The sequence below is a fragment of the Cupressus sempervirens genome, chromosome 3, assembly GCF_028749045.1.
Source record: "Cupressus sempervirens isolate cs-2001-9-10 chromosome 3, ASM2874904v1, whole genome shotgun sequence".
NCBI classification, from domain to species: Eukaryota; Viridiplantae; Streptophyta; class Pinopsida; order Cupressales; family Cupressaceae; genus Cupressus; species Cupressus sempervirens.
The window spans coordinates 585,067,334-585,076,454 of NC_143120.1; the positions used below are offsets into that span (position 1 = coordinate 585,067,334).

General features: G+C 32.1%; 1 non-coding gene across 1 annotated transcript; it reads left to right on the forward strand.

Annotated features, from left to right (window-relative positions):
• Positions 1-8,740: 8,740 nt before the first annotated feature.
• On the forward strand, positions 8,741-8,814 carry LOC149567786 (small nucleolar RNA SNORD36). The gene has a single exon (XR_016363044.1). It is a non-coding gene; the product is annotated as a small nucleolar RNA SNORD36 (small nucleolar RNA).
• The last annotated feature ends 307 nt before the right edge of the window (positions 8,815-9,121 follow it).

A 9,121-nucleotide genomic window follows, 5' to 3' on the forward strand; every position in this document is an offset into this window, starting at 1 on the left:
AACAATGGGTCTTAAATTAAAGAGCTCATCAAGATTTTTCCAATGGAATTCATTTCATCAAAAATGGAGTTCATATGTGAAAGTTACGGTCATTTGAAATTGGAGAAAAAATGCAAATTTTGATGACATCATCATGATATCATCATCTTAATTTTATGCTCTTAATAATATAACAAGTTTTAAAATAACATATACTCCTAAATATAATATGTGATTAATATGAACCATATATTATAATGATTGATATTTTATAAAAGGGGATAGATATATATATTTTTAGGGGATTGGTTTATTTTGTATGACTTAAAATCATAAAAGCCAAAAAGGGAGGTTATTTACTTGGATATGATTTTGGATGGGTTATTATATTTTGAATATTATAATGTAAGTCCAAAATTATAAGTGCCATTATTTTCAAGGATAGTAGTAAAATTGGGAGATTTGGGTTATTTGGTTATTTTGAATAAGGAAAATAGTAATTATATTGGTTATATGGTTTTAAGCCAAATATAGCCAATATCAAGTATAAAAGGGGAATTATTTTCCTTTGAAAGACAAACCTCGAGAGGAGAAAACTCTAAAGAGAAAATTCTTGTAAGAAGAGAGAGTATTCTTATTTCTTAAATTCTTGGAGATTTATTTTACTCTTGATAAAGAGTTTTGGGGAAGTGAGAGTTTTTCTTGTAAGTAAGTTAAGTGGTCTCTTGAGAGAGAAAAACTTGGTGAGTTCCTTGAGAGAATTTTCATGACTTTTAAAGTCATTTTTATAAAGGCTTAAATCCCATTGAGAGAGAGTTGCATTTTTATTGCTTAGCATTGTAAAAACTTGTGAAGGAGCTAGGCATGAACATATTACTAGCAAGTTCTTGTCATCGCAGTGTGGAAGTGAGAAGTAGATTGTAACTTCATGGAAGACCATGGTGATGCATGAGTTATGCATCATAATAATGGTATCAATCTTGCAAGTTTGTAGATCTAGAGATGTAGCCAGAGTTTGGTGAACTCTGGAATCAAATCCTTTGTCTCTTGTTCTTTCTAATGCATATTTTGTCTACTTAGTTATTTTCTACATTTTAGAGTATTATTTGCTCAGTTCACAAGAAAAATCTGTATCGATCTTCATTTTAAATCTATATACTAGTGAATCTTAAAATCATAAGTGTTTCACAACAAGGAGTTTACATATCAAGTTTGGTATCAGAGCTAGTCTGACAAGTTGTAGGTTGTGAGATACTTGGAGAAGATTCAAACAAAGTGAGGCAAGATGACTTCACATAAGGAAAACCATTTTCCTTTTGTCTTTGATGCAGAATTTTATGAGGCCTTCATGATAATGAAAGCCAAGGTTGATGAGATGTATGAAGAATGGAAGTCTAAAAAAAAGGATTCTCCAATGAAGCTAAGGATGTAGACTTAGCAAGATCTCCTCATTCTTCTTATTCTCTTCCTTGTTTTCTTGGTGATTCTTATAAACAATCTCAAAGTGTTGGATTGAGGTTGTTAACCAATATTGACAACAAAGGAAAGGGCCTCGTAGTACATGAACAAAGTATTGTTGAACTTGTAAAGGTGAAAGCTAGATCTTGCTATGCAAGATTGGGGCATGGTGAAAGAGAATGCTCCCATTTAGTGGATGCAAATAATTATCTTAAAGAAGAATCATATCAAGAAAAATATATGAAAGATAATGAAGCATCAGCTTTAGGTAATGGTGACACATGCAAGATGTCCAAGAGAAGAGCGAACATAGATTCTTCTTGGTGCATGCACCAAGGGTGACCATGAAAGGTATAGAAAGCCTAGTAAATTCAATATTTCTTTTGATTATAAGAAAGTTGGCAATGTAGAAAGTTTATGGTTTAGAAAACCATGCATTTTGTGGGTTGAATAACAATAGTGTTGGAAAAGAATGGCTTTGTATAGGAAGGTCAAGTTAGCTAGTAAACAGATAGTGCATTAAGACCCATCTCCAAATCAGAAGAAAGAGAAGGGAAAGAAAGGTTGGATGTTGAAAATACCTTTCTCTTATTGCAAAAAAGGTGGACATCAAAAATATCATTTTTGGAAGCTTCATCCAGAGCTTTGTCCAAAGAAGGACAAGAAGAAGATTGTAGTTGATTATGTATTGGTGAACATTAGGCATATGAAGAGGCTCATTATGTGAGAAAAATATTCTTCACTCATGTCTATAAAGGTGGGAAAGAAAGGTGATTCAAAGCATGAAAATTATGTAGTTGCCTGTATGCTTAACCATCATGTGCCTTAGTGATCATCAATGCCACAACATGAGGACTTGTCATGGGAAACCTATTACAAGGATTAAGGGTATTGTTAGCTCATTTTCATTATCATCTTTGTATTTGTTAGTTTTGCTAATGTGTTGTACATGGATAGAAGCTAGGGTAATGAATACAGAAAGATGTGGGAAAATGCAAATGGGTAGCAATGTGATTGTAGTTTTCATAATTATTGTATAAATTTTTGGTGAAGCAAGTGCACAAATAAGATGGATAGATACTGGAAAAGTGGGAAAGTGTTTCTCTCACTTACTATTTGATTAAGAACCTTTTGGAGGTCCAAAAGTTCCTTTAGTGGGAAGGAATGATCCAGGTGGATCTTGAAGACCTTAAAATTTCAGCCCACTTAAAATCTCCCAAAATTGGCATCAATGCATATAGCATGGAAAAATATTCATGATGCAACTTGAAGCATGTCAAAAGGGGTTCATTTTTTTGAGATATGCTTGGTCAAATAGGACTAGAAAAGGTTGACCAAAAAGGTGAAATTTGGACAATCTTAAAAGTGGTCAACAACGAGTCTTAAATTAAAGAGCTCATCAAGAGTTTTCCAATGGCATTCATTTTGTCAAAAACAAAGTTCATATGTGAAAGTTACAGTCATTCGAAATTGGAGGAAAAATGAAAATTTTGATGACATCATCATGATATCATCATCCTTATTTTATGCTCTTAATAATATAACAAGTTTTAAAATAACATATACTCCTAAATATAATATGTGCTTAATATGAACCATATATTATTATGATTGATATTTTATAAAAGGTGATAGATATTGTTATTTGTTAGGGGGTTGGTTTATTTTGTATGGCTTAAAATTATAACAGCCAAACAGGGAGGTTATTTACTTGGATATGATTTTGGATGGATTATTATATTTTGGATATTATAATGTAAGTCCAAAATTATAAGTGCCATTTTTTTCAAGGATAGTAGTAAAATTGGGAGATTTGGGTTATTTGGTTATTTTAAATAAGAAAAATAGTAATTATATTGGTTATATGTTTTAAAGCCAAATATAGCCAATATCAAGTATAAAAGGGGAATTATTTTCCTTTGAAAGACAAGCCTAGATAGGAGAAAAATCTAAGGAGAAAATTCTTGTAAGAAGAGAGAGTATTCTTATTTCTTAAATTCTTGGAGATTTATTTTACTCTTGATAAAGAGTTTTGGGGAAGTAAGTTTTTCTTGTAAGTAAGTTAAGTGGTCTCTTGAGAGATAAAAACTTGGTGAGTTCCTTGAGAGAGTTTTCATGACTTTTAAAGTCATTTTTGTAAAGGCTAAAAGCCCATTGGGAGAGATTTGTAGTTTTATTGCTTAGCATTGTAAAAAGTGGCAAAGGAGCTAGGCATGAACATGTTGCTAGCAAGTTCCTATCATCACAGTGTGGAAGCAAGAAGTAGATTGTAACTTCATGGAAGACCATGGTGATGTATAAGTTTTATATCATAAAAATGGTATTAATCTTGCGAGTTTCTAGATCTGAAGACGTAGCTAGAGTTTTGTGAACTCCGAAATCAAATCTTTTTTCTCTTGTTCTTTTTGATGCATGCTTTGTCTACTTAGTTATTTTCTACATTTTAAATTATTATCTACTTAGTTAACAAGAAACATTAGTATTGATCTTCATTTTAAATATGTATCCTAGTGAATCTAAAAATCATAAGTGATTCACAACAAGGAGTTTACATATCAAGTTTGGTATTAGAGCTAGTCTGACAAGTTGTAGGTTGTGAGATACTTGGAGTAGATTCAAACAAAGTGAGGCAACATGGCTTCACATAAGGAAAAACATTTTCCTTTTGTATTTGATGCAAAATTTTATGAGGCCTTCATGATGATGAAAGCCAAGGTTGATAAGATGTATGAAGAATGGAAGTTTGGAAAAAAGGATTCTCCAATGAAGCTAAGGATGCAGACTTAGTGAGATCTTCTCATTCTTCTTATTCTCTTCCTTGTTTTCTTGGTGATTCTTATAAACAATTTTTAAAGTGATGGATTGAGTTTGTTAACCAAGATTGACAATAAAGAAAAGGGCCTCATAGTTCATGAACAAAGTATTCTTGAACTTGTGAAGGTGAAAGCTAGATCTCACTATGCAAGATTGGGGTATGGTGAAATCAAACCAATTAGACATTCTTCATGGGTGTCCAACCTAGTACAAGTCAAAAAGAAGAATGAGGATATTAGATTGCGTGTTGATTTTAGAAATTTGAATATTGCATCCTTGAAAGATAATTTTGGATTTCCCAACATGGAAGCTATGTTGTGACAAGTTACTAGTTCAAAGTCAATGTCAATGATGGATGGTTTCTCAGGATATAACTATGTCCTTGTTGATGAAAAGGAATAATTTAAAAAAAATTTCACTACTCCTTGTGGAACCTATGTGTATGTAAGGATCTCTTTGGCCTGATAAATGTGAGAGCAACATTTTAGAAAGATATGGATGTTGCATTTAAGGAGTATATTGATACATACTATTGACATTTGAGTCATGTTTGTTATTAGTGACATATACTTATTTAGATTATAAGTATCTACCAAGCATATTGTATAGTTAACACTTTTAACCAAGAATTTTAGTTGTTAAAGAGTTCTTTGGAAAGATTTTAGTTTGCATCAAGCAATTACTACTATGATGATGATTAGTAGTGTAAAGTGGGCATCTCAATGTATGTTGAATTTACCAATACAAATTAAGTTGTGTACTGCTCACTGAGTTCACAGTTGATGTGATGCAAGTCTAGTGTTAATCAAGCTACTCAGTGTTAAAAAAGTGACTCAATTTATACCAGGCTCATAGTGATAGTATTGATTGAGCTATGTAATGTGAATCAAGTGATTCACTTTATATGTCAAGTTTCATAGTATTCATCGAGTCACTAGTGTAGACTAAGTTCAAGACTACTTGGAAGTGATTAGTATCTGAACCTCACCAAGCTAGTCTTTAGAACCCAAGTTTTTACAATTTGGTTGACTTTGTAATATTTGTGTAAACTTGTATTATGGTTGACTTTGTAATTTTGTAATTGGATTGGTATATATGTAATGTGTTGTGTCACATCTAATGTGTAATATGAAAAATAGAAGTAATGTAATAATCAGAAGAATGGAAGAGAAAATTAAAAAGGCTACAATAGTATAAGGAGCAACAAAGATTTATCTATCACAACAAGGTGATTTGTAGACTTAGAGGAATCTCATTCAGCAAATCAAGTTAGAAATCAATGATTAGCCACTGCTTCATTCTAATCCACTGCTTCATTCTAATAGGTGGATCAGTCAAATCCTTTAACAAGGTAGACCTAACAGTCTTGTGTAAATCTCTTTATCGAGTAAATACTTCATTGTATATTTGTAAATCCTTTTGCAAGGTGGACCTAGTAGTCCTTATTGCTCCTAACAGGGTAGATCATCAAAAGTGATCATTGTAAGACTTAATAGGACAACTTTATACTATAGTACTAAAGCTTGTGGGTATTATTCCCACCCCAATTTTACTTTCTATTTGGAAGGTTTCCAGGTCACCAAATCTTTGTGTCAAAAGTGTTATGTATGCTTTAACGTTTTTAGTTTCTCATGCATGTAATTAGATCATAAGTCACATAAAGGATTAATTACTTATTAAGGATTAAAATTTAAAGGTTACTAATTCACCCCTCCCCTCTAAGTAATTTAGCCTATCATAATATTTCCAAAAAATTGGTATCAGAGCTTTACGGTTCTCAGAGAACAAGTTTAATAGCTTGAGAAAAGATCAAAGGCAACATAAGTATTTAGACTTGACAAGGCTGTTGACAATGAGAAGCTAGATTTGGAATTGGCTATTGGAAAACTCAAAAAGGAAAAAAAGAAACTCTCTCAATCCCTAAAAAGAAGGAAAGATCTTGCAATCCAGATGAATGATCAACTCTAGATTAAAGAAATAATTGAAGAAATCCATTCAAGAAATTTAGATGAAGCTAATGAAGCAATCAAAGAACTATTTGAAAAGAATAATACTCTTCAAGAAGAAGTAAGAAAACTAAGAAGAGAGCAAGAAATTCAGTTAGTAAGATTGTGTGAAGTCATAGAAGAGAAAAATAAGATAAACAAAGAGATAGAAGGAAAGAACAATGAAATTCAACATCTATCCCTTTAGCAAGTAAAATTTATTGATCAACTTGTGAATGCAAATGAAAAAATCATGAATCTAAGACCAGAGAATGAAAGATTGTAGAATGATCTAAACACTAAAAGGAAAACCAATGAAAGGATAACAAAATCTCAAGCGGACCTAAATTAGTTGAATGAGAAAAGTCATTATAGACAAAAGGGGAAAGTGGGAATTGGATATATAGAAGAGGTAAATCATCCAAGCAAGGAGCTCAAAAGTATCCTAAACCAACTTACAACAACTATGGTAAGATAGGTCATGCATCAAACAAATGTTGGAGCAATGGGAAAGAAAAATTCAATGGAAAATGCTACAATTTTAATTAGCATGGTCATAGGGAAAATGAAATCAAAGAAAAACCAAAATTTGAAGGAAAATGTCACAAATGTAAGAAGTATGGGCATGATTCATTAGAATGCAAAACCGAGATATTGAATCTAGAAAAATAGATTGTGAAAGCTATATTTGGTTGGGACTACAACACCCGGTGTAAATGCCATTACTATGGAGAATTTGGACACACTGGAATGAATTGTGAAAAATATCACATGAGGAAAAGAGATACTACTAGAAGATGTTTCATTTGTATAGAACTTGGTCATCTTGCCAAGAATTGTATGAATATTGGCAGAATTAAAGATGAAAAGAAGGAAAAAGCTAATAACATAAAAAAGTAGATGATATAGCAATGGGTTCCAAAATATTGTGAGAATGTAAGTCTTAGCAATGATGATCAAGTCACTCAAAAATTGGGTGACTCCACCATTTTCACTTGATTTCTGAAAGGAGAACTAGAACTAGGATACTAAAGAAGACATCTTATATAAGTTCTAGTTGATAGGACAAAAGATCCATATCATCATTTTAGATGCAAGGGGATCACTGAGTAAGAGATGGAAGTCATTACCAAGTTACTATTCTTACAATGTGAGATTAGGTTACAAACTCTATTGAGCAAGTTTGGAGTAACTAAGTCTTATGTGGTTACCGATTCATGAAAGACTTTACCAAGTATTCAATATAAGTGAAGTGGATGACAGTCTGTCACTTGAGTGAAAAATGGTACTAAGAATTTATGACAATGGAAATGAGAAATTTGATAAAAGGGAGAAATCAAAGTCATTTATCACCATGAATTTTTAAGAGCTATATGTATAGAGCAATCTTTAGAGTATTCAAGAAATTTAAGTGAATTGTTACTTAAAGTTTTAATATTATCTCAAATCCTACAGAGCAAAGATGGCATCCTCTAGCAACAAAGAAAAAAGAAGTCTAGACATGTTGGTTTGAGGTGTAGAATGAAAGGCACTAGATTTGAAGTTGACTCCTACCATTGCAAAACCCTAGATCTAAGTGGAGCATAGTCACAAATTCCTCCAAAGGTATTGTTAATTAGTGATATTTTTTTTGCATTTCAAATGTGCTATTAAAGACATCATAACATTAGAGATGGATGAATGTTTGAAGGAGTTATGCATTGATGGTCTCTTGAAACTTGAGCATCAACATCTCGAGACAAAAGGTTTATCTCATATTCCTCATATGCCATGGTATTTCCAAGTAAAATGGATAATATTTATCCTTAGTCATCTACACAATGGTTAGCTATGGTTGGATCAACTAGTTTTGATAACTAAGAAGATGATCCACAAGATCATTGGTCTTCCCATGTTGTCAAAAGAAAAAATGACTAAAACCCTAGGTTAGGTTGAATTGGAGAAGAAAACCCTTGCCAAGTTGGATGGAAGGGGAATGAAGATAATTTGTTTCACTGACATGGAATTGAAGTTTAGCATACATGTCATAGCTCACAAAATCTATAGCTTGAGTAGATTAAACAATGTATTTTGTGAAGTAGTTTTTTTGTCATATAAGGTGGTCAAAAATAACCTTTCACTTGACCTTGCTGAGTTACTACTGAATTAGTTGAACAAAACTTGGAGAGAATTAGAACTTCAAAAAAATAAATTCATGTAAGTTTAATTCACTCTTGACTTGTTTTTTTTCTATGTTTAGAAGTTCTTCCCATTAAAAAGTACTATAGTTTGGAGAAAAGATGTACCAGTTCTTTATCAGATTAATGAGTACATTGCTAAAATGGGAGAGAATTATGCAAGCATTATGGAAAACTACTTTGATGCATTCAAAGGGAAGATGAATAATATATTTAAGATTTCAAAGAAGTTACTTGAAGATTACAAAGATGACGTTTGTTTCATGGTTAATAGTGACAAAGTGTACATTGAGGTAGTTAGTCCAAGAATAGCATGGGTAAAACCTCTTAGATATGATGTGAAAATTGATTAAACTAAAGAAATAATTGAGGCATTGATAAATGAGCCTTTTGACCCTAAAGTTTCTTACTTTAGCACCTATGATGAGGTAAAGGCTAGGATAGAAATAGAAATAAAACTTCCTCAAGTAGTCAACAAGGGCAAGAAGAGAACTGCTAAACTAAAAAATAGTTCCACTCTTCTATTGATTGGAGGCAAAGGAGAGGATGAAGAAGTAGAAGATGAAGAAAAGTTAGAGGAAGAAGAGCCACTAAAGAAGAAAGATAAGGTAATTATTACCAAGCCTACCAAAACATCTACTACTATGTTTACTAGAAGATCATCCAAAAAGAAAGTAGGTAAAGAAGGAAGAGGCATAATATTCAAGA